This window comes from Electrophorus electricus, chromosome 13 (genome assembly GCF_041902795.1).
Source record: "Electrophorus electricus isolate QZ-2024a chromosome 13, ASM4190279v1, whole genome shotgun sequence".
Lineage (NCBI taxonomy): Eukaryota > Metazoa > Chordata > Actinopteri > Gymnotiformes > Gymnotidae > Electrophorus > Electrophorus electricus.
In genome coordinates this window covers 26291777-26317157 of record NC_137509.1, presented here as the reverse complement: position 1 = coordinate 26317157, position 25381 = coordinate 26291777, and the positions used below count along the sequence as shown (strand labels likewise).

General features: G+C 35.0%; 16 pseudogenes; all 16 read right to left on the bottom strand.

The window, feature by feature from the left end:
- Positions 1 to 965: 965 nt before the first annotated feature.
- LOC145644795 (5S ribosomal RNA) lies at positions 966 to 1086 on the bottom strand (annotated as a pseudogene).
- A 1925-nt stretch (positions 1087 to 3011) lies between these two features.
- Positions 3012 to 3130, bottom strand: LOC145650955 (5S ribosomal RNA; annotated as a pseudogene).
- Positions 3131 to 4361: 1231 nt separating this feature from the next.
- On the bottom strand, positions 4362 to 4480 carry LOC145650954 (5S ribosomal RNA; annotated as a pseudogene).
- A 3282-nt stretch (positions 4481 to 7762) lies between these two features.
- On the bottom strand, positions 7763 to 7883 carry LOC145645668 (5S ribosomal RNA; annotated as a pseudogene).
- A 1926-nt stretch (positions 7884 to 9809) lies between these two features.
- Positions 9810 to 9928, bottom strand: LOC145650953 (5S ribosomal RNA; annotated as a pseudogene).
- A 1706-nt stretch (positions 9929 to 11634) lies between these two features.
- Positions 11635 to 11755, bottom strand: LOC145645667 (5S ribosomal RNA; annotated as a pseudogene).
- A 1928-nt stretch (positions 11756 to 13683) lies between these two features.
- Positions 13684 to 13802, bottom strand: LOC145643984 (5S ribosomal RNA; annotated as a pseudogene).
- Positions 13803 to 14595: 793 nt separating this feature from the next.
- On the bottom strand, positions 14596 to 14716 carry LOC145645666 (5S ribosomal RNA; annotated as a pseudogene).
- Positions 14717 to 15509: 793 nt separating this feature from the next.
- LOC145644978 (5S ribosomal RNA) lies at positions 15510 to 15630 on the bottom strand (annotated as a pseudogene).
- Positions 15631 to 17553: 1923 nt separating this feature from the next.
- Positions 17554 to 17672, bottom strand: LOC145643960 (5S ribosomal RNA; annotated as a pseudogene).
- Positions 17673 to 19121: 1449 nt separating this feature from the next.
- Positions 19122 to 19240, bottom strand: LOC145644704 (5S ribosomal RNA; annotated as a pseudogene).
- Positions 19241 to 20469: 1229 nt separating this feature from the next.
- LOC145644117 (5S ribosomal RNA) lies at positions 20470 to 20588 on the bottom strand (annotated as a pseudogene).
- A 793-nt stretch (positions 20589 to 21381) lies between these two features.
- LOC145645212 (5S ribosomal RNA) lies at positions 21382 to 21502 on the bottom strand (annotated as a pseudogene).
- Positions 21503 to 22296: 794 nt separating this feature from the next.
- LOC145645615 (5S ribosomal RNA) lies at positions 22297 to 22417 on the bottom strand (annotated as a pseudogene).
- Positions 22418 to 23210: 793 nt separating this feature from the next.
- On the bottom strand, positions 23211 to 23331 carry LOC145645465 (5S ribosomal RNA; annotated as a pseudogene).
- A 1449-nt stretch (positions 23332 to 24780) lies between these two features.
- Positions 24781 to 24899, bottom strand: LOC145644702 (5S ribosomal RNA; annotated as a pseudogene).
- Between the last annotated feature and the right edge of the window lie 482 nt (positions 24900 to 25381).

Here is a 25381-nt window from a genome sequence, read left to right as displayed (position 1 = left end):
CAATCTGACATTTTTTTTTATTAATCCCTGCACTTGACATTCTAGAATGTTATCTTGAAAGTAAATTAAAATGATGCAATAAAAGCTTACAACATCTGGTATTCGGAGGCACTAACAGACAGTTTTTTTATTAATCACTGCACTTCACATTCAAGCATGTGAGTTGGAGAGTAAATGAAAGTGATGCAAAAAAAACTTACAGCACCTGCTATTCCCAGGTGCTAACAGATAGTTTTTTTTATTAATCACTGCACTTCACATTTGAGAATGTCAGCTTGAAAGTAAATTAAAGTGATGCAATAAAAACTTACAACATCTGGTATTCGGAGGCACTAACAGACAGTTTTTTTATTAATCACTGCACTTCACATTCAAGCATGTCAGTTAGAGAGTAAATTAAAGTGATGCAATAAAAACTTACAGCATCTGCTATTCCCAGGTGCTAACAGATAGTTTGATTTAATTATTCACTGCACTTCAAATTTGAGCTTGATAGCTTGAACATAAATTTAAGGGATGCAATAAAATCTTACAGCACCTGCTATTCCCTGGTACTAATAGATTTCTATTTAATCTGTACACTTCACTTACAAGCATGTCAGTTGCATATTAAATTAAAGTGATGCAAGAAAAACTTACAGCATCTGCTATTCCCAGGTGCTAACAGATAGGTTTTTTTAATTAATCACTGCACTTCACATCCTAGCATGTCATCTTGAAAGTAAATTAATGTGATGCAGGAGAAGCTTACAGCAGCTCGTAGTCCAAGGTGCTAAAAGATAGTTTTTTGATGAATCACTGCACTTCACATTCAGGCATGTGAGTTGGAGAGTAAATGAAAGTGATGCAAAAAAAACTTACAGCATCTGCTATTCCCAGGTGCTAACAGATAGGTTTTTTTATTAATCACTGCACTTCACATTTGAGCATGTCAGCTTGAAAGTAAATTAAAGTGATGCAAGAAAAGCTTACAGCACCTGGTATTCCTAGATAGGGTCCCACACCAGTACTATCCAGGCACAAACTTGCTTAGCTTCCAAGTTCAGATGAGATTGGAGGCGTGCTGAAGCTGGTATGGCCGTAAACCTTAAACACTTACTCAAATTGCCTAATCATAGAAAATATGATCAAAGACCAATCTGACATTTTTTTTTATTAATCCCTGCACTTGACATTCTAGAATGTTATCTTGAAAGTAAATTAAAATGATGCAATAAAAGCTTACAACATCTGGTATTCGGAGGCACTAACAGACAGTTTTTTTATTAATCACTGCACTTCACATTCAAGCATGTGAGTTGGAGAGTAAATGAAAGTGATGCAAAAAAAACTTACAGCACCTGCTATTCCCAGGTGCTAACAGATAGTTTTTTTTATTAATCACTGCACTTCACATTTGAGAATGTCAGCTTGAAAGTAAATTAAAGTGATGCAATAAAAACTTACAACATCTGGTATTCGGAGGCACTAACAGACAGTTTTTTTATTAATCACTGCACTTCACATTCAAGCATGTCAGTTAGAGAGTAAATTAAAGTGATGCAATAAAAACTTACAGCATCTGCTATTCCCAGGTGCTAACAGATAGTTTGATTTAATTATTCACTGCACTTCAAATTTGAGCTTGATAGCTTGAACATAAATTTAAGGGATGCAATAAAATCTTACAGCACCTGCTATTCCCTGGTACTAATAGATTTCTATTTAATCTGTACACTTCACTTACAAGCATGTCAGTTGCATATTAAATTAAAGTGATGCAAGAAAAACTTACAGCATCTGCTATTCCCAGGTGCTAACAGATAGGTTTTTTTAATTAATCACTGCACTTCACATCCTAGCATGTCATCTTGAAAGTAAATTAAAGTGATGCAAGAGAAGCTTACAGCATCTCATAGTCCAAGGTGCTAAAAGATAGTTTTTTGATGAATCACTGCACTTCACATTCAGGCATGTGAGTTGGAGAGTAAATGAAAGTGATGCAAAAAAACTTACAGCACCTGCTATTCCCAGGTGCTAACAGATAGTTTTTTTTATTAATCACTGCACTTCACATTTGAGAATGTCATCTTGAAAGTAAATTAAAGTGATGCAAGAAAAGCTTACAGCACATGGTATTCCTAGGTAGGGACCCACCTCAGTACTATCCAGGCACAAACTTGCTTAGCTTCCAAGTTCAGATGAGATTGGAGGCATGCTGAAGCTGGTATGGACATAAACCTTAAACACTTACTCAAATTGCATAATCATAGAAAATATGATCAAAGACCAATCTGACATTTTTTTTTATTAATCCCTGCACTTGACATTCTAGAATGTTGTCTTGAAGTAAATTAAAATGATGCAATATAAGCTTACAACATCTGGTATTCGGAGGCACTAACAGACAGTTTTTTTATTAATCACTGCACTTCACATTCAAGCATGTTAGTTGGAGAGTAAATTAAAGTGATGCAATAAATACTTACAGCTTCTGCTATTCCCAGGTGCTAACAGATAGTTTGATTTAATTATTCACTGCACTTCAAATTTGAGCTTGATAGCTTGAACATAAATTTAAGGGATGCAATAAAATCTTACAGCACCTGCTATTCCCTGGTACTAATAGATTTCTATTTAATCTGTACACTTCACTTACAAGCATGTAAGTTGCATATTAAATTAAAGTGATGCAAGAAAAACTTACAGCATCTGCTATTCCCAGGTGTTAACAGATAGTTTTTTTTAATTAATCACTGCACTTCACATCCTAGCATGTCATCTTGGAGTAAATTAATGTGATGCAAGAGAAGCTTACAGCAGCTCGTAGTCCAAGGTGCTAAAAGATAGTTTTTTGATGAATCACTGCACTTCACATTCAGGCATGTGAGTTGGAGAGTAAATGAAAGTGATGCAAAAAAAACTTACAGCATCTGCTATTCCCAGGTGCTAACAGATAGGTTTTTTTATTAATCACTGCACTTCACATTTGAGCATGTCAGCTTGAAAGTAAATTAAAGTGATGCAAGAAAAGCTTACAGCACCTGGTATTCCTAGATAGGGTCCCACCTCAGTACTATTCAGGCACAAACTTGCTTAGCTTCCAAGTTCAGATGAGATTGGACGTTCTGAAGCTGGTATGGCCGTAAACCTTAAACACTTACTCAAATTGCCTAATCATAGAAAATATGATCAAAGACCAATCTGACATTTTTTTTAATTAATCCCTGCACTTGACATTCTAGAATGTTGTCTTGAAGTAAATTAAAATGATGCAATATAAGCTTACAACATCTGGTATTCGGAGGCACTAACAGACAGTTTTTTTATTAATCACTGCACTTCACATTCAAGCATGTCAGTTGGAGAGTAAATTAAAGTGATGCAATAAAAACTTACAGCATCTGCTATTCCCAGGTGCTAACAGATAGTTTGATTTAATTATTCACTGCACTTCAAATTTGAGCTTGATAGCTTGAACATAAATTTAAGGGATGCAATAAAATCTTACAGCACCTGCTATTCCCTGGTACTAATAGATTTCTATTTAATCTGTACACTTCACTTACAAGCATGTCAGTTGCATATTAAATGAAAGTGATGCAAAAAAAACTTACAGCACCTGCTATTCCCAGGTGCTAACAGATAGTTTTTTTTATTAATCACTGCACTTCACATTTGAGAATGTCAGCTTGAAAGTAAATTAAAGTGATGCAATAAAAACTTACAACATCTGGTATTCGGAGGCACTAACAGACAGTTTTTTTATTAATCACTGCACTTCACATTCAAGCATGTCAGTTAGAGAGTAAATTAAAGTGATGCAATAAAAACTTACAGCATCTGCTATTCCCAGGTGCTAACAGATAGTTTGATTTAATTATTCACTGCACTTCAAATTTGAGCTTGATAGCTTGAACATAAATTTAAGGGATGCAATAAAATCTTACAGCACCTGCTATTCCCTGGTACTAATAGATTTCTATTTAATCTGTACACTTCACTTACAAGCATGTCAGTTGCATATTAAATTAAAGTAATGCAAGAAAAACTTACAGCATCTGCTATTCCCAGGTGCTAACAGATAGGTTTTTTTAATGAATCACTGCACTTCACATCCTAGCATGTCATCTTGAAAGTAAATTAAAGTGATGCAAGAGAAGCTTACAGCATCTCATAGTCCAAGGTGCTAAAAGATAGTTTTTTGATGAATCACTGCACTTCACATTCAGGCATGTGAGTTGGAGAGTAAATGAAAGTGATGCAAAAAAAACTTACTGCACCTGCTATTCCCAGGTGCTAACAGATAGGTTTTTTTATTAATCACTGCACTTCACATTTGAGCATGTCAGCTTGAAAGTAAATTAAAGTGATGCAAGAAAAGCTTACAGCACCTGGTATTCCTAGATAGGGTCCCACCTCAGTACTATTCAGGCACAAACTTGCTTAGCTTCCAAGTTCAGATGAGATTGGACGTTCTGAAGCTGGTATGGCCGTAAACCTTAAACACTTACTCAAATTGCATAATCATAGAAAATATGATCAAAGACCAATCTGACATTTTTTTTTATTAATCCCTGCACTTGACATTCTAGAATGTTATCTTGAAAGTAAATTAAAATGATGCAATAAAAGCTTACAACATCTGGTATTCGGAGGCACTAACAGACAGTTTTTTTATTAATCACTGCACTTCACATTCAAGCATGTGAGTTGGAGAGTAAATGAAAGTGATGCAAAAAAAACTTACAGCACCTGCTATTCCCAGGTGCTAACAGATAGTTTTTTTTATTAATCACTGCACTTCACATTTGAGAATGTCAGCTTGAAAGTAAATTAAAGTGATGCAATAAAAACTTACAACATCTGGTATTCGGAGGCACTAACAGACAGTTTTTTTATTAATCACTGCACTTCACATTCAAGCATGTCAGTTAGAGAGTAAATTAAAGTGATGCAATAAAAACTTACAGCATCTGCTATTCCCAGGTGCTAACAGATAGTTTGATTTAATTATTCACTGCACTTCAAATTTGAGCTTGATAGCTTGAACATAAATTTAAGGGATGCAATAAAATCTTACAGCACCTGCTATTCCCTGGTACTAATAGATTTCTATTTAATCTGTACACTTCACTTACAAGCATGTCAGTTGCATATTAAATTAAAGTGATGCAAGAAAAACTTACAGCATCTGCTATTCCCAGGTGCTAACAGATAGGTTTTTTTAATTAATCACTGCACTTCACATCCTAGCATGTCATCTTGAAAGTAAATTAAAGTGATGCAAGAGAAGCTTACAGCATCTCATAGTCCAAGGTGCTAAAAGATAGTTTTTTGATGAATCACTGCACTTCACATTCAGGCATGTGAGTTGGAGAGTAAATGAAAGTGATGCAAAAAAAACTTACAGCACCTGCTATTCCCAGGTGCTAACAGATAGTTTTTTTTATTAATCACTGCACTTCACATTTGAGAATGTCAGCTTGAAAGTAAATTAAAGTGATGCAAGAAAAGCTTACAGCACATGGTATTCCTAGGTAGGGTCCCACCTCAGTACTATCCAGGCACAAACTTGCTTAGCTTCCAAGTTCAGATGAGATTGGAGGCGTGCTGAAGCTGGTATGGACATAAACCTTAAACACTTACTCAAATTGCATAATCATAGAAAATATGATCAAAGACCAATCTGACATTTTTTTTTATTAATCCCTGCACTTGACATTCTAGAATGTTATCTTGAAAGTAAATTAAAATGATGCAATAAAAGCTTACAACATCTGGTATTCGGAGGCACTAACAGACAGTTTTTTTTATTAATCACTGCACTTCACATTCAAGCATGTCAGTTGGAGAGTAAATTAAAGTGATGCAATAAAAACTTACAGCATCTGCTATTCCCAGGTGCTAACAGATAGTTTGATTTAATTATTCACTGCACTTCAAATTTGAGCTTGATAGCTTGAACATAAATTTAAGGGATGCAATAAAATCTTACAGCACCTGCTATTCCCTGGTACTAATAGATTTCTATTTAATCTGTACACTTCACTTACAAGCATGTCAGTTGCATATTAAATTAAAGTGATGCAAGAAAAACTTACAGCATCTGCTATTCCCAGGTGCTAACAGATAGTTTTTTTTATTAATCACTGCACTTCACATTTGAGAATGTCAGCTTGAAAGTAAATTAAAGTGATGCAATAAAAACTTACAACATCTGGTATTCGGAGGCACTAACAGACAGTTTTTTTATTAATCACTGCACTTCACATTCAAGCATGTCAGTTGGAGAGTAAATTAAAGTGATGCAATAAAAACTTACAGCATCTGCTATTCCCAGGTGCTAACAGATAGTTTGATTTAATTATTCACTGCACTTCAAATTTGAGCTTGATAGCTTGAACATAAATTTAAGGGATGCAATAAAATCTTACAGCACCTGCTATTCCCTGGTACTAATAGATTTCTATTTAATCTGTACACTTCACTTACAAGCATGTCAGTTGCATATTAAATTAAAGTGATGCAAGAAAAACTTACAGCATCTGCTATTCCCAGGTGCTAACAGATAGGTTTTTTTAATTAATCACTGCACTTCACATCCTAGCATGTCATCTTGAAAGTAAATTAAAGTGATGCAAGAGAAGCTTACAGCATCTCATAGTCCAAGGTGCTAAAAGATAGTTTTTTGATGAATCACTGCACTTCACATTCAGGCATGTGAGTTGGAGAGTAAATGAAAGTGATGCAAAAAAAACTTACAGCACCTGCTATTCCCAGGTGCTAACAGATAGTTTTTTTTATTAATCACTGCACTTCACATTTGAGAATGTCAGCTTGAAAGTAAATTAAAGTGATGCAAGAAAAGCTTACAGCACATGGTATTCCTAGGTAGGGTCCCACCTCAGTACTATCCAGGCACAAACTTGCTTAGCTTCCAAGTTCAGATGAGATTGGAGGCGTGCTGAAGCTGGTATGGACATAAACCTTAAACACTTACTCAAATTGCATAATCATAGAAAATATGATCAAAGACCAATCTGACATTTTTTTTTATTAATCCCTGCACTTGACATTCTAGAATGTTATCTTGAAAGTAAATTAAAATGATGCAATAAAAGCTTACAACATCTGGTATTCGGAGGCACTAACAGACAGTTTTTTTATTAATCACTGCACTTCACATTCAAGCATGTCAGTTGGAGAGTAAATTAAAGTGATGCAATAAAAACTTACAGCATCTGCTATTCCCAGGTGCTAACAGATAGTTTGATTTAATTATTCACTGCACTTCAAATTTGAGCTTGATAGCTTGAACATAAATTTAAGGGATGCAATAAAATCTTACAGCACCTGCTATTCCCTGGTACTAATAGATTTCTATTTAATCTGTACACTTCACTTACAAGCATGTCAGTTGCATATTAAATTAAAGTGATGCAAGAAAAACTTACAGCATCTGCTATTCCCAGGTGCTAACAGATAGTTTTTTTTAATTAATCACTGCACTTCACATCCTAGCATGTCATCTTGAAAGTAAATTAATGTGATGCAGGAGAAGCTTACAGCAGCTCGTAGTCCAAGGTGCTAAAAGATAGTTTTTTGATGAATCACTGCACTTCACATTCAGGCATGTGAGTTGGAGAGTAAATGAAAGTGATGCAAAAAAAACTTACAGCACCTGCTATTCCCAGGTGCTAACAGATAGGTTTTTTTATTAATCACTGCACTTCACATTTGAGCATGTCAGCTTGAAAGTAAATTAAAGTGATGCAAGAAAAGCTTACAGCACCTGGTATTCCTAGATAGGGTCCCACATCAGTACTATCCAGGCACAAACTTGCTTAGCTTCCAAGTTCAGATGAGATTGGAGGCGTGCTGAAGCTGGTAAGGCCGTAAACCTTAAACACTTACTCAAATTGCCTAATCATAAAAAATATGATCAAAGACCAATCTGACATTTTTTTTTATTAATCCCTGCACTTGACATTCTAGAATGTTATCTTGAAAGTAAATTAAAATGATGCAATAAAAGCTTACAACATCTGGTATTCGGAGGCACTAACAGACAGTTTTTTTATTAATCACTGCACTTCACATTCAAGCATGTGAGTTGGAGAGTAAATGAAAGTGATGCAAAAAAAACTTACAGCACCTGCTATTCCCAGGTGCTAACAGATAGTTTTTTTTATTAATCACTGCACTTCACATTTGAGAATGTCAGCTTGAAAGTAAATTAAAGTGATGCAATAAAAACTTACAACATCTGGTATTCGGAGGCACTAACACAGTTTTTTTATTAATCACTGCACTTCACATTCAAGCATGTCAGTTGGAGAGTAAATTAAAGTGATGCAATAAAAACTTACAGCATCTGCTATTCCCAGGTGCTAACAGATAGTTTGATTTAATTATTCACTGCACTTCAAATTTGAGCTTGATAGCTTGAAAATAAATTTAAGGGATGCAATAAAATCTTACAGCACCTGCTATTCCCTGGTACTAATAGATTTCTATTTAATCTGTACACTTCACTTACAAGCATGTCAGTTGCATATTAAATTAAAGTGATGCAAGAAAAACTTACAGCATCTGCTATTCCCAGGTGCTAACAGATAGGTTTTTTTAATTAATCACTGCACTTCACATCCTAGCATGTCATCTTGAAAGTAAATTAAAGTGATGCAAGAGAAGCTTACAGCATCTCATAGTCCAAGGTGCTAAAAGATAGTTTTTTGATGAATCACTGCACTTCACATTCAGGCATGTGAGTTGGAGAGTAAATGAAAGTGATGCAAAAAAAACTTACAGCACCTGCTATTCCCAGGTGCTAACAGATAGTTTTTTTTATTAATCACTGCACTTCACATTTGAGAATGTCAGCTTGAAAGTAAATTAAAGTGATGCAAGAAAAGCTTACAGCACATGGTATTCCTAGGTAGGGTCCCACCTCAGTACTATCCAGGCACAAACTTGCTTAGCTTCCAAGTTCAGATGAGATTGGAGGCGTGCTGAAGCTGGTATGGACATAAACCTTAAACACTTACTCAAATTGCATAATCATAGAAAATATGATCAAAGACCAATCTGACATTTTTTTTTATTAATCCCTGCACTTGACATTCTAGAATGTTATCTTGAAAGTAAATTAAAATGATGCAATAAAAGCTTACAACATCTGGTATTCGGAGGCACTAACAGACAGTTTTTTTATTAATCACTGCACTTCACATTCAAGCATGTCAGTTGGAGAGTAAATTAAAGTGATGCAATAAAAACTTACAGCATCTGCTATTCCCAGGTGCTAACAGATAGTTTGATTTAATTATTCACTGCACTTCAAATTTGAGCTTGATAGCTTGAACATAAATTTAAGGGATGCAATAAAATCTTACAGCACCTGCTATTCCCTGGTACTAATAGATTTCTATTTAATCTGTACACTTCACTTACAAGCATGTCAGTTGCATATTAAATTAAAGTGATGCAAGAAAAACTTACAGCATCTGCTATTCCCAGGTGCTAACAGATAGTTTTTTTTAATTAATCACTGCACTTCACATCCTAGCATGTCATCTTGAAAGTAAATTAATGTGATGCAGGAGAAGCTTACAGCAGCTCATAGTCCAAGGTGCTAAAAGATAGTTTTTTGATGAATCACTGCACTTCACATTCAGGCATGTGAGTTGGAGAGTAAATGAAAGTGATGCAAAAAAAACTTACAGCACCTGCTATTCCCAGGTGCTAACAGATAGGTTTTTTTATTAATCACTGCACTTCACATTTGAGCATGTCAGCTTGAAAGTAAATTAAAGTGATGCAAGAAAAGCTTACAGCACCTGGTATTCCTAGATAGGGTCCCACCTCAGTACTATTCAGGCACAAACTTGCTTAGCTTCCAAGTTCAGATGAGATTGGACGTTCTGAAGCTGGTATGGCCGTAAACCTTAAACACTTACTCAAATTGCCTAATCATAGAAAATATGATCAAAGACCAATCTGACATTTTTTTTTATTAATCCCTGCACTTGACATTCTAGAATGTTATCTTGAAAGTAAATTAAAATGATGCAATAAAAGCTTACAACATCTGGTATTCGGAGGCACTAACAGACAGTTTTTTTATTAATCACTGCACTTCACATTCAAGCATGTCAGTTGGAGAGTAAATTAAAGAGATGCAATAAAAACTTACAGCATCTGCTATTCCCAGGTGCTAACAGATAGTTTGATTTAATTATTCACTGCACTTCAAATTTGAGCTTGATAGCTTGAACATAAATTTAAGGGATGCAATAAAATCTTACAGCACCTGCTATTCCCTGATACTAATAGATTTCTATTTAATCTGTACACTTCACTTACAAGCATGTCAGTTGCATATTAAATTAAAGTGATGCAAGAAAAACTTACAGCATCTGCTATTCCCAGGTGCTAACAGATAGTTTTTTTTAATTAATCACTGCACTTCACATCCTAGCATGTCATCTTGAAAGTAAATTAATGTGATGCAGGAGAAGCTTACAGCAGCTCGTAGTCCAAGGTGCTAAAAGATAGTTTTTTATGAATCACTGCACTTCACATTCAGGCATGTGAGTTGGAGAGTAAATGAAAGTGATGCAAAAAAAACTTACAGCACCTGCTATTCCCAGGTGCTAACAGATAGTTTTTTTTATTAATCACTGCACTTCACATTTGAGAATGTCAGCTTGAAAGTAAATTAAAGTGATGCAAGAAAAGCTTACAGCACATGGTATTCCTAGGTAGGGTCCCACCTCAGTACTATCCAGGCACAAACTTGCTTAGCTTCCAAGTTCAGATGAGATTGGAGGCGTGCTGAAGCTGGTATGGACATAAACCTTAAACACTTACTCAAATTGCATAATCATAGAAAATATGATCAAAGACCAATCTGACATTTTTTTTTATTAATCCCTGCACTTGACATTCTAGAATGTTATCTTGAAAGTAAATTAAAATGATGCAATAAAAGCTTACAACATCTGGTATTCGGAGGCACTAACAGACAGTTTTTTTATTAATCACTGCACTTCACATTCAAGCATGTCAGTTGGAGAGTAAATTAAAGTGATGCAATAAAAACTTACAGCATCTGCTATTCCCAGGTGCTAACAGATAGTTTGATTTAATTATTCACTGCACTTCAAATTTGAGCTTGATAGCTTGAACATAAATTTAAGGGATGCAATAAAATCTTACAGCACCTGCTATTCCCTGGTACTAATAGATTTCTATTTAATCTGTACACTTCACTTACAAGCATGTCAGTTGCATATTAAATTAAAGTGATGCAAGAAAAACTTACAGCATCTGCTATTCCCAGGTGCTAACAGATAGTTTTTTTTAATTAATCACTGCACTTCACATCCTAGCATGTCATCTTGAAAGTAAATTAATGTGATGCAGGAGAAGCTTACAGCAGCTCGTAGTCCAAGGTGCTAAAAGATAGTTTTTTGATGAATCACTGCACTTCACATTCAGGCATGTGAGTTGGAGAGTAAATGAAAGTGATGCAAAAAAAACTTACAGCACCTGCTATTCCCAGGTGCTAACAGATAGGTTTTTTTATTAATCACTGCACTTCACATTTGAGCATGTCAGCTTGAAAGTAAATTAAAGTGATGCAAGAAAAGCTTACAGCACCTGGTATTCCTAGATAGGGTCCCACATCAGTACTATCCAGGCACAAACTTGCTTAGCTTCCAAGTTCAGATGAGATTGGAGGCGTGCTGAAGCTGGTAAGGCCGTAAACCTTAAACACTTACTCAAATTGCCTAATCATAGAAAATATGATCAAAGACCAATCTGACATTTTTTTTTATTAATCCCTGCACTTGACATTCTAGAATGTTATCTTGAAAGTAAATTAAAATGATGCAATAAAAGCTTACAACATCTGGTATTCGGAGGCACTAACAGACAGTTTTTTTATTAATCACTGCACTTCACATTCAAGCATGTGAGTTGGAGAGTAAATGAAAGTGATGCAAAAAAAACTTACAGCACCTGCTATTCCCAGGTGCTAACAGATAGTTTTTTTTATTAATCACTGCACTTCACATTTGAGAATGTCAGCTTGAAAGTAAATTAAAGTGATGCAATAAAAACTTACAACATCTAGTATTCGGAGGCACTAACAGACAGTTTTTTTATTAATCACTGCACTTCACATTCAAGCATGTCAGTTGGAGAGTAAATTAAAGTGATGCAATAAAAACTTACAGCATCTGCTATTCCCAGGTGCTAACAGATAGTTTGATTTAATTATTCACTGCACTTCAAATTTGAGCTTGATAGCTTGAACATAAATTTAAGGGATGCAATAAAATCTTACAGCACCTGCTATTCCCTGGTACTAATAGATTTCTATTTAATCTGTACACTTCACTTACAAGCATGTCAGTTGCATATTAAATTAAAGTGATGCAAGAAAAACTTACAGCATCTGCTATTCCCAGGTGCTAACAGATAGGTTTTTTTAATTAATCACTGCACTTCACATCCTAGCATGTCATCTTGAAAGTAAATTAAAGTGATGCAAGAGAAGCTTACAGCATCTCATAGTCCAAGGTGCTAAAAGATAGTTTTTTGATGAATCACTGCACTTCACATTCAGGCATGTGAGTTGGAGAGTAAATGAAAGTGATGCAAAAAAAACTTACAGCACCTGCTATTCCCAGGTGCTAACAGATAGTTTTTTTTATTAATCACTGCACTTCACATTTGAGAATGTCAGCTTGAAAGTAAATTAAAGTGATGCAAGAAAAGCTTACAGCACATGGTATTCCTAGGTAGGGTCCCACCTCAGTACTATCCAGGAACAAACTTGCTTAGCTTCCAAGTTCAGATGAGATTGGAGGCGTGCTGAAGCTGGTATGGACATAAACCTTAAACACTTACTCAAATTGCATAATCATAGAAAATATGATCAAAGACCAATCTGACATTTTTTTTTATTAATCCCTGCACTTGACATTCTAGAATGTTATCTTGAAAGTAAATTAAAATGATGCAATAAAAGCTTACAACATCTGGTATTCGGAGGCACTAACAGACAGTTTTTTTATTAATCACTGCACTTCACATTCAAGCATGTCAGTTGGAGAGTAAATTAAAGTGATGCAATAAAAACTTACAGCATCTGCTATTCCCAGGTGCTAACAGATAGTTTGATTTAATTATTCACTGCACTTCAAATTTGAGCTTGATAGCTTGAACATAAATTTAAGGGATGCAATAAAATCTTACAGCACCTGCTATTCCCTGGTACTAATAGATTTCTATTTAATCTGTACACTTCACTTACAAGCATGTCAGTTGCATATTAAATTAAAGTGATGCAAGAAAAACTTACAGCATCTGCTATTCCCAGGTGCTAACAGATAGTTTTTTTTAATTAATCACTGCACTTCACATCCTAGCATGTCATCTTGAAAGTAAATTAATGTGATGCAGGAGAAGCTTACAGCAGCTCGTAGTCCAAGGTGCTAAAAGATAGTTTTTTGATGAATCACTGCACTTCACATTCAGGCATGTGAGTTGGAGAGTAAATGAAAGTGATGCAAAAAAAACTTACAGCACCTGCTATTCCCAGGTGCTAACAGATAGGTTTTTTTATTAATCACTGCACTTCACATTTGAGCATGTCAGCTTGAAAGTAAATTAAAGTGATGCAAGAAAAGCTTACAGCACCTGGTATTCCTAGATAGGGTCCCACCTCAGTACTATTCAGGCACAAACTTGCTTAGCTTCCAAGTTCAGATGAGATTGGACGTTCTGAAGCTGGTATGGCCATAAACCTTAAACACTTACTCAAATTGCCTAATCATAGAAAATATGATCAAAGACCAATCTGACATTTTTTTTTATTAATCCCTGCACTTGACATTCTAGAATGTTATCTTGAAAGTAAATTAAAATGATGCAATAAAAGCTTACAACATCTGGTATTCGGAGGCACTAACAGACAGTTTTTTTATTAATCACTGCACTTCACATTCAAGCATGTCAGTTGGAGAGTAAATTAAAGAGATGCAATAAAAACTTACAGCATCTGCTATTCCCAGGTGCTAACAGATAGTTTGATTTAATTATTCACTGCACTTCAAATTTGAGCTTGATAGCTTGAACATAAATTTAAGGGATGCAATAAAATCTTACAGCACCTGCTATTCCCTGATACTAATAGATTTCTATTTAATCTGTACACTTCACTTACAAGCATGTCAGTTGCATATTAAATTAAAGTGATGCAAGAAAAACTTACAGCATCTGCTATTCCCAGGTGCTAACAGATAGTTTTTTTTAATTAATCACTGCACTTCACATCCTAGCATGTCATCTTGAAAGTAAATTAATGTGATGCAGGAGAAGGTTACAGCAGCTCGTAGTCCAAGGTGCTAAAAGATAGTTTTTAGATGAATCACTGCACTTCACATTCAGGCATGTGAGTTGGAGAGTAAATGAAAGTGATGCAAAAAAAACTTACAGCATCTGCTATTCCCAGGTGCTAACAGATAGGTTTTTTTATTAATCACTGCACTTCACATTTGAGCATGTCAGCTTGAAAGTAAATTAAAGTGATGCAAGAAAAGCTTACAGCACCTGGTATTCCTAGATAGGGTCCCACATCAGTACTATCCAGGCACAAACTTGCTTAGCTTCCAAGTTCAGATGAGATTGGAGGCGTGCTGAAGCTGGTAAGGCCGTAAACCTTAAACACTTACTCAAATTGCCTAATCATAGAAAATATGATCAAAGACCAATCTGACATTTTTTTTTATTAATCCCTGCACTTGACATTCTAGAATGTTATCTTGAAAGTAAATTAAAATGATGCAATAAAAGCTTACAACATCTGGTATTCGGAGGCAATAACAGACAGTTTTTTTATTAATCACTGCACTTCACATTCAAGCATGTGAGTTGGAGAGTAAATTAAAGAGATGCAATAAAAACTTACAGCATCTGCTATTCCCAGGTGCTAACAGATAGTTTGATTTAATTATTCACTGCACTTCAAATTTGAGCTTGATAGCTTCAACATAAATTTAAGGGATGCAATAAAATCTTACAGCACCTGCTATTCCCTGATACTAATAGATTTCTATTTAATCTGTACACTTCACTTACAAGCATGTCAGTTGCATATTAAATTAAAGTGATGCAAGAAAAACTTACAGCATCTGCTATTCCCAGGTGCTAACAGATAGTTTTTTTTAATTAATCACTGCACTTCACATCCTAGCATGTCATCTTGAAAGTAAATTAATGTGATGCAGGAGAAGCTTACAGCAGCTCGTAGTCCAAGGTGCTAAAAGATAGTTTTTTATGAATCACTGCACTTCACATTCAGGCATGTGAGTTGGAGAGTAAATGAAAGTGATGCAAAAAAAACTTACAGCATCTGCTATTCCCAGGTGCTAACAGATAGGTTTTTTTTATTAATCACTGCACTTCACATTTGAGCATGTCAGCTTGAAAGTAAATTAAAGTGATGCAAGAAAAGCTTACAGCACCTGGTATTCCTAGATAGGGTCCCACATCAGTACTATCCAGGCACAAACTTGCTTAGCTTCCAAGTTCAGATGAGATTGGAGGCGTGCTGAAGCTGGTATGGCCGTAAACCTTAAACACTTACTCAAATTGCCTAATCATAGAAAATATGATCAAAGACCAATCTGACATTTTTTTTTATTAATCCCTGCACTTGACATTCTAGAATGTTATCTTGAAAGTAAATTAAAATGATGCAATAAAAGCTTACAACATCTGGTATTCGGAGGCACTAACAGACAGTTTTTTTATTAATCACTGCACTTCACATTCAAGCATGTGAGTTGGAGAGTAAATGAAAGTGATGCAAAAAAAACTTACAGCACCTGCTATTCCCAGGTGCTAACAGATAGTTTTTTTTATTAATCACTGCACTTCACATTTGAGAATGTCAGCTTGAAAGTAAATTAAAGTGATGCAATAAAAACTTACAACATCTGGTATTCGGAGGCACTAACAGACAGTTTTTTTATTAATCACTGCACTTCACATTCAAGCATGTCAGTTAGAGAGTAAATTAAAGTGATGCAATAAAAACTTACAGCATCTGCTATTCCCAGGTGCTAACAGATAGTTTGATTTAATTATTCACTGCACTTCAAATTTGAGCTTGATAGCTTGAACATAAATTTAAGGGATGCAATAAAATCTTACAGCACCTGCTATTCCCTGGTACTAATAGATTTCTATTTAATCTGTACACTTCACTTACAAGCATGTCAGTTGCATATTAAATTAAAGTGATGCAAGAAAAACTTACAGCATCTGCTATTCCCAGGTGCTAACAGATAGGTTTTTTTAATTAATCACTGCACTTCACATCCTAGCATGTCATCTTGAAAGTAAATTAAAGTGATGCAAGAGAAGCTTACAGCATCTCATAGTCCAAGGTGCTAAAAGATAGTTTTTTGATGAATCACTGCACTTCACATTCAGGCATGTGAGTTGGAGAGTAAATGAAAGTGATGCAAAAAAAACTTACAGCACCTGCTATTCCCAGGTGCTAACAGATAGTTTTTTTTATTAATCACTGCACTTCACATTTGAGAATGTCAGCTTGAAAGTAAATTAAAGTGATGCAAGAAAAGCTTACAGCACATGGTATTCCTAGGTAGGGTCCCACCTCAGTACTATCCAGGCACAAACTTGCTTAGCTTCCAAGTTCAGATGAGATTGGAGGCGTGCTGAAGCTGGTATGGACATAAACCTTAAACACTTACTCAAATTGCATAATCATAGAAAATATGATCAAAGACCAATCTGACATTTTTTTTTATTAATCCCTGCACTTGACATTCTAGAATGTTATCTTGAAAGTAAATTAAAATGATGCAATAAAAGCTTACAACATCTGGTATTCGGAGGCACTAACAGACAGTTTTTTTATTAATCACTGCACTTCACATTCAAGCATGTCAGTTGGAGAGTAAATTAAAGTGATGCAATAAAAACTTACAGCATCTGCTATTCCCAGGTGCTAACAGATAGTTTGATTTAATTATTCACTGCACTTCAAATTTGAGCTTGATAGCTTGAACATAAATTTAAGGGATGCAATAAAATCTTACAGCACCTGCTATTCCCTGGTACTAAAAGATTTCTATTTAATCTGTACACATCACTTACAAGCATGTCAGTTGCATATTAAATTAAAGTGATGCAAGAAAAACTTACAGCATCTGCTATTCCCAGGTGCTAACAGATAGTTTGATTTAATTATTCACTGCACTTCAAATTTGAGCTTGATAGCTTGAACATAAATTTAAGGGATGCAATAAAATCTTACAGCACCTGCTATTCCCTTGTACTAATAGATTTCTATTTAATCTGTACACTTCACTTACAAGCATGTCAGTTGCATATTAAATTAAAGTGATGCAAGAAAAACTTACAGCAGCTCGTAGTCCAAGGTGCTAAAAGATAGTTTTTTGATGAATCACTGCAATTCACATTCAGGCATGTGAGTTGGAGAGTAAATTAAAGTGATGCAAGAAAAGCTTACAGCACCTGGTATTCCTAGATAGGGTCCCACCTCAGTACTTTTCAGGCACAAACTTGCTTAGCTTCCAAGTTCAGATGAGATTGGACGTTCTGAAGCTGGTATGGCCGTAAACCTTACACACTTACTCAAATTGCCTAATCATAGAAAATATGATCAAAGACCAATCTGACATTTTTTTTTATTAATCCCTGCACTTGACATTCTAGAATGTTGTCTTGAAAGTAAATTAAAATGATGCAATAAAAGCTTACAACATCTGGTATTCGGAGGCACTAACAGACAGTTTTTTTATTAATCACTGCACTTCACATTCAAGCATGTTAGTTGGAGAGTAAATTAAAGTGATGCAATAAATACTTACAACATCTGCTATTCCCAGGTGCTAACAGATAGTTTGATTTAATTATTCACTGCACTTCAAATTTGAGCTTGATAGCTTGAACATAAATTTAAGGGATGCAATAAAATCTTACAGCACCTGCTATTCCCTGGTACTAATAGATTTCTATTTAATCTGTACACTTCACATTCAAGCATGTCAGTTGCATATTAAATTAAAGTGATGCAAGAAAAACTTACAGCATCTGCTATTCCCAGGTGCTAACAGATAGGTTTTTTTAATTAATCACTGCACTTCACATCCTAGCATGTCATCTTGAAAGTAAATTAAAGTGATGCAAGAGAAGCTTACAGCATCTCATAGTCCAAGGTGCTAAAAGATAGTTTTTTGATGAATCACTGCACTTCACATTCAGGCATGTGAGTTGGAGAGTAAATGAAAGTGATGCAAAAAAAACTAACAGCATCTGCTATTCCCAGGTGCTAACAGATAGTTTTTTTTATTAATCACTGCACTTCACATTTGAGAATGTCAGCTTGAAAGTAAATTAAAGTGATGCAAGAAAAGCTTACAGCATCTGCTATTCCCAGGTGCTAACAGATAGTTTGATTTAATTATTCACTGCACTTCAAATTTGAGCTTGATAGCTTGAACATAAATTTAAGGGATGCAATAAAATCTTACAGCACCTGCTATTCCCTGGTACTAATAGATTTCTATTTAATCTGTACACTTCACTTACAAGCATGTCAGTTGCATATTAAATTAAAGTGATGCAAGAAAAACTTACAGCAGCTCGTAGTCCAAGGTGCTAAAAGATAGTTTTTTGATGAATCACTGCAATTCACATTCAGGCATGTGAGTTGGAGAGTAAATGAAAGTGATGCAAAAAAAACTTACAGCATCTGCTATTCCCAGGTGCTAACAGATAGGTTTTTTTATTAATCACTGCACTTCACATTCAAGCATGTCAATTGGAGAGTAAATTAAAGTGATGCAATAAAATCTTACAGCACCTGCTATTCCCTGGTACTAATAGATTTCTATTTAATCTGTACACTTCACTTACAAGCATGTCAGTTGCATATTAAATTAAAGTGATGCAAGAAAAACTTACAGCATCTGCTATTCCCAGGTGCTAACAGATAGGTTTTTTTATTAATCACTGCACTTCACATTTGAGCATGTCAGCTTGAAAGTAAATTAAAGTGATGCAAGAAAAGCTTACAGCACCTGGTATTCCTAGATAGGGTCCCACATCAGTACTATTCAGGCACAAACTTGCTTAGCTTCCAAGTTCAGATGAGATTGGACGTTCTGAAGCTGGTATGGCCATAAACCTTACACACTTACTCAAATTGCCTGATCATAGAAAATATGATCAAAGACCAATCTGACATTTTTTTTTATTAATCCCTGCACTTGACATTCTAGAATGTTATCTTGAAAGTAAATTAAAATTATGCAATAAAAGCTTACAACATCTGGTATTCGGAGGCACTAACAGACAGTTTTTTTATTAATCACTGCACTTCACATTCAAGCATGTTAGTTGGAGATTAAATTAAAGTGATGCAATAAATACTTACAGCATCTGCTATTCCCAGGTGCTAACAGATAGTTTGATTTAATTATTCACTGCACTTCAAATTTGAGCTTGATAGCTTGAACATAAATTTAAGGGATGCAATAAAATCTTACAGCACCTGCTATTCCCTGATACTAATAGATTTCTATTTAATCTGTACACTTCACTTACAAGCATGTCAGTTGCATATTAAATTAAAGTGATGCAATAAATACTTACAGCATCTGCTATTCCCAGGTACTAACAGATAGTTTGATTTAATTATTCACTGCACTTCAAATTTGAGCTTGATAGCTTGAACATAAATTTAAGGGATGCAATAAAATCTTACAGCACCTGCTATTCCCTGGTACTAAAAGATTTCTATTTAATCTGTACACATCACTTACAAGCATGTCAGTTGCATATTAAATTAAAGTGATGCAAGAAAAACTTACAGCATCTGCTATTCCCAGGTGCTAACAGATAGTTTGATTTAATTATTCACTGCACTTCAAATTTGAGCTTGATAGCTTGAACATAAATTTAAGGGATGCAATAAAATCTTACAGCACCTGCTATTCCCTTGTACTAATAGATTTCTATTTAATCTGTACACTTCACTTACAAGCATGTCAGTTGCATATTAAATTAAAGTGATGCAAGAAAAACTTACAGCATCTGCTATTCCCAGGTGCTAACAGATAGTTTTTTTTAATTAATCACTGCACTTCACATCCTAGCATGTCATCTTGAAAGTAAATTAATGTGATGCAGGAGAAGCTTACAGCAGCTCGTAGTCCAAGGTGCTAAAAGATAGTTTTTTGATGAATCACTGCACTTCACATTCAGGCATGTGAGTTGGAGAGTAAATGAAAGTGATGCAAAAAAAACTTACAGCATCTGCTATTCCCAGGTGCTAACAGATAGGTTTTTTTATTAATCACTGCACTTCCCATTTGAGCATGTCAGCTTGAAAGTAAATTAAAGTGATGCAAGAAAAGCTTACAGCACCTGGTATTCCTAGATAGGGTCCCACCTCAGTACTATTCAGGCACAAACTTGCTTAGCTTCCAAGTTCAGATGAGATTGGACATTCTGAAGCTGGTATGGCCGTAAACCTTAAACATTTACTCAAATTGCCTAATCATAGAAAATATGATCAAATACCAATCTGACATTTTTTTTTATTAATCCCTGCACTTGACATTCTAGAATGTTGTCTTGAAAGTAAATTAAAATGATGCAATAAAAGCTTACAACATCTGGTATTCGGAGGCACTAACAGACAGTTTTTTTATTAATCACTGCACTTCACATTCAAGCATGTTAGTTGGAGAGTAAATTAAAGTGATGCAATAAATACTTACAGCATCTGCTATTCCCAGGTGCTAACAGATAGTTTGATTTAATTATTCACTGCACTTCAAATTTGAGCTTGATAGCTTGAACATAAATTTAAGGGATGCAATAAAATCTTACAGGACCTGCTATTCCCTGGTACTAAAATATTTCTATTTAATCTGTACACTTCACATACAAGCATGTCAGTTGCATATTAAATTAAAGTGATGCAAGAAAAACTTACAGCATCTGCTATTCCCAGGTGCTAACAGATAGGTTTTATTAATTAATCACTGCACTTCACATCCTAGCATGTCATCTTGAAAGTAAATTAAAGTGATGCAAGAGAAGCTTACAGCATCTCATAGTCCAAGGTGCTAAAAGATAGTTTTTTGATGAATCACTGCACTTCACATTCAGGCATGTGAGTTGGAGAGTAAATGAAAGTGATGCAAAAAAAACTTACAGCACCTGCTATTCCCAGGTGCTAACGGATAGTTTTTTTTATTAATCACTGCACTTCACATTTGAGAATGTCAGCTTGAAAGTAAATTAAAGTGATGCAAGAAAAGCTTACAGCACATGGTATTCCTAGGTAGGGTCCCACCTCAGTACTATCCAGGCACAAACTTGCTTAGCTTCCAAGTTCAGATGAGATTGGAGGCGTGCTGAAGCTGGTATGGCCGTAAACCTTAAACACTTACTCAAATTGCCTAATCATAGAAAATATGATCCAATACCAATCTGACATTTTTTTTTATTAATCCCTGCACTTGACATTCTAGAATGTTGTCTTGAAAGTAAATTAAAATGATGCAATAAAAGCTTACAACATCTGGTATTCGGAGGCACTAACAGACAGTTTTTTTATTAATCACTGCACTTCACATTCAAGCATGTTAGTTGGAGAGTAAATTAAAGTGATGCAATAAATACTTACAGCATCTGCTATTCCCAGGTGCTAACAGATAGTTTGATTTAATTATTCACTGCACTTCAAATTTGAGCTTGATAGCTTGAACATAAATTTAAGGGATGCAATAAAATCTTACAGGACCTGCTATTCCCTGGTACTAAAATATTTCTATTTAATCTGTACACTTCACATACAAGCATGTCAGTTGCATATTAAATTAAAGTGATGCAAGAAAAACTTACAGCATCTGCTATTCCCAGGTGCTAACAGATAGGTTTTATTAATTAATCACTGCACTTCACATCCTAGCATGTCATCTTGAAAGTAAATTAAAGTGATGCAAGAGAAGCTTACAGCATCTCATAGTCCAAGGTGCTAAAAGATAGTTTTTTGATGAATCACTGCACTTCACATTCAGGCATGTGAGTTGGAGAGTAAATGAAAGTGATGCAAAAAAAACTTAAAGCATCTGCTATTCCCAGGTGCTAACAGATAGTTTTTTTTTATTAATCACTGCACTTCACATTTGAGAATGTCAGCTTGAAAGTAAATTAAAGTGATGCAAGAAAAGCTCACAGCACATGGTATTCCTAGGTAGGGTCCCACCTCAGTACTATCCAGGCACAAACTTGCTTAGCTTCCAAGTTCAGATGAGATTGGAGGCGTGCTGAAGCTGGTATGGCCGTAAACCTTAAACACTTACTCAAATTGCCTAATCATAGAAAATATGATCAAAGACCAATCTGACATTTTTTTTTTATTAATCCCTGCACTTGACATTCTAGAATGTTATCTTGAAAGTAAATTAAAATGATGCAATAAAAGCTTACAACATCTGGTATTCGGAGGCACTAACAGACAGTTTTTTTATTAATCACTGCACTTCACATTCAAGCATGTTAGTTGGAGATTAAATTAAAGTGATGCAATAAATACTTACAGCATCTGCTATTCCCAGGTGCTAACAGATAGTTTGATTTAATTATTCACTGCACTTCAAATTTGAGCTTGATAGCTTGAACATAAATTTAAGGGATGCAATAAAATCTTACAGCACCTGCTATTCCCTGGTACTAATAGATTTCTATTTAATCTGTACACTTCACTTACAAGCATGTAAGTTGCATATTAAATTAAAGTGATGCAAGAAAAACTTACAGCATCTGCTATTCCCAGGTGCTAACAGATAGTTTTTTTAATTAATCACTGCACTTCACATCCTAGCATGTCATCTTGAAAGTAAATTAATGTGATGCAAGAGAAGCTTACAGCAGCTCGTAGTCCAAGGTGCTAAAAGATAGTTTTTTGATGAATCACTGCACTTCACATTCAGGCATGTGAGTTGGAGAGTAAATGAAAGTGATGCAAAAAAAAGTTACAGCATCTGCTATTCCCACGTGCTAACATATAGGTTTTTTTATTAATCACTGCACTTCACATTTGAGCATGTCAGCTTGAAAGTAAATTAAAGTGATGCAAGAAAAGCTTACAGCACCTGGTATTCCTAGATAGGGTCCCAACTCAGTACTATTCAGGCACAAACTTGCTTAGCTTCCAAGTTCAGATGAGACTGGAGGCGTGCTGAAGCTGGTATGGCCGTAAACCTTAAACACTTACTCAAATTGCCTAATCATAGAAAATATGATCAAAGACCAATCTGACATTTTTTTTTATTAATCCCTGCACTTGACATTCTAGAATGTTATCTTGAAAGTAAATTAAAATGATGCAATAAAAGCTTACAACATCTGGTATTCGGAGGCACTAACAGACAGTTTTTTTAATAATCACTGCACTTCACATTCAAGCATGTTAGTTGGAGATTAAATTAAAGTGATGCAAGAAAAACTTACAGCATCTGCTATTCCCAGGTGCTAACAGATAGGTTTTTTTAATTAATCACTGCACTTCACATCCTAGCATGTCATCTTGAAAGTAAATTAAAGTGATGCAAGAGAAGCTTACAACATCTGCTATTCCCAGGTGCTAACAGATAGTTTGATTTAATTATTCACTGCACTTCAAATTTGAGCTTGATAGCTTGAACATAAATTTAAGGGATGCAATAAAATCTTACAGCACCTGCTATTCCCTGGTACTAATAGATTTCTATTTAATCTGTACACTTCACTTACAAGCATGTCAGTTGCATATTAAATTAAAGTGATGCAAGAAAAACTTACAGCAGCTCGTAGTCCAAGGTGCTAAAAGATAGTTTTTTGATGAATCACTGCAATTCACATTCAGGCATGTGAGTTGGAGAGTAAATGAAAGTGATGCAAAAAAAACTAACAGCATCTGCTATTCCCAGGTGCTAACAGATAGTTTTTTTTATTAATCACTGCACTTCACATTTGAGAATGTCAGCTTGAAAGTAAATTAAAGTGATGCAAGAAAAGCTTACAACATCTGCTATTCCCAGGTGCTAACAGATAGTTTGATTTAATTATTCACTGCACTTCAAATTTGAGCTTGATAGCTTGAACATAAATTTAAGGGATGCAATAAAATCTTACAGCACCTGCTATTCCCTGGTACTAATAGATTTCTATTTAATCTGTACACTTCACTTACAAGCATGTCAGTTGCATATTAAATTAAAGTGATGCAAGAAAAACTTACAGCAGCTCGTAGTCCAAGGTGCTAAAAGATAGTTTTTTGATGAATCACTGCAATTCACATTCAGGCATGTGAGTTGGAGAGTAAATGAAAGTGATGCAAAAAAAACTTACAGCATCTGCTATTCCCAGGTGCTAACAGATAGGTTTTTTTATTAATCACTGCACTTCACATTCAAGCATGTCAATTGGAGAGTAAATTAAAGTGATGCAATAAAATCTTACAGCACCTGCTATTCCCTGGTACTAATAGATTTCTATTTAATCTGTACACTTCACTTACAAGCATGTCAGTTGCATATTAAATTAAAGTGATGCAAGAAAAACTTACAGCATCTGCTATTCCCAGGTGCTAAAAGATAGGTTTTTTTATTAATCACTGCACTTCACATTTGAGCATGTCAGCTTGAAAGTAAATTAAAGTGATGCAAGAAAAGCTTACAGCACCTGGTATTCCTAGATAGGGTCCCACATCAGTACTATTCAGGCACAAACTTGCTTAGCTTCCAAGTTCAGATGAGATTGGACGTTCTGAAGCTGGTATGGCCATAAACCTTACACACTTACTCAAATTGCCTGATCATAGAAAATATGATCAAAGACCAATCTGACATTTTTTTTTATTAATCCCTGCACTTGACATTCTAGAATGTTATCTTGAAAGTAAATTAAAATGATGCAATAAAAGCTTACAACATCTGGTATTCGGAGGCACTAACAGACAGTTTTTTTATTAATCACTGCACTTCACATTCAAGCATGTTAGTTGGAGATTAAATTAAAGTGATGCAATAAATACTTACAGCATCTGCTATTCCCAGGTGCTAACAGATAGTTTGATTTAATTATTCACTGCACTTCAAATTTGAGCTTGATAGCTTGATCATAAATTTAAGGGATGCAATAAAATCTTACAGCACCTGCTATTCCCTGATACTAATAGATTTCTATTTAATCTGTACACTTCACTTACAAGCATGTCAGTTGCATATTAAATTAAAGTGATGCAATAAATACTTACAGCATCTGCTATTCC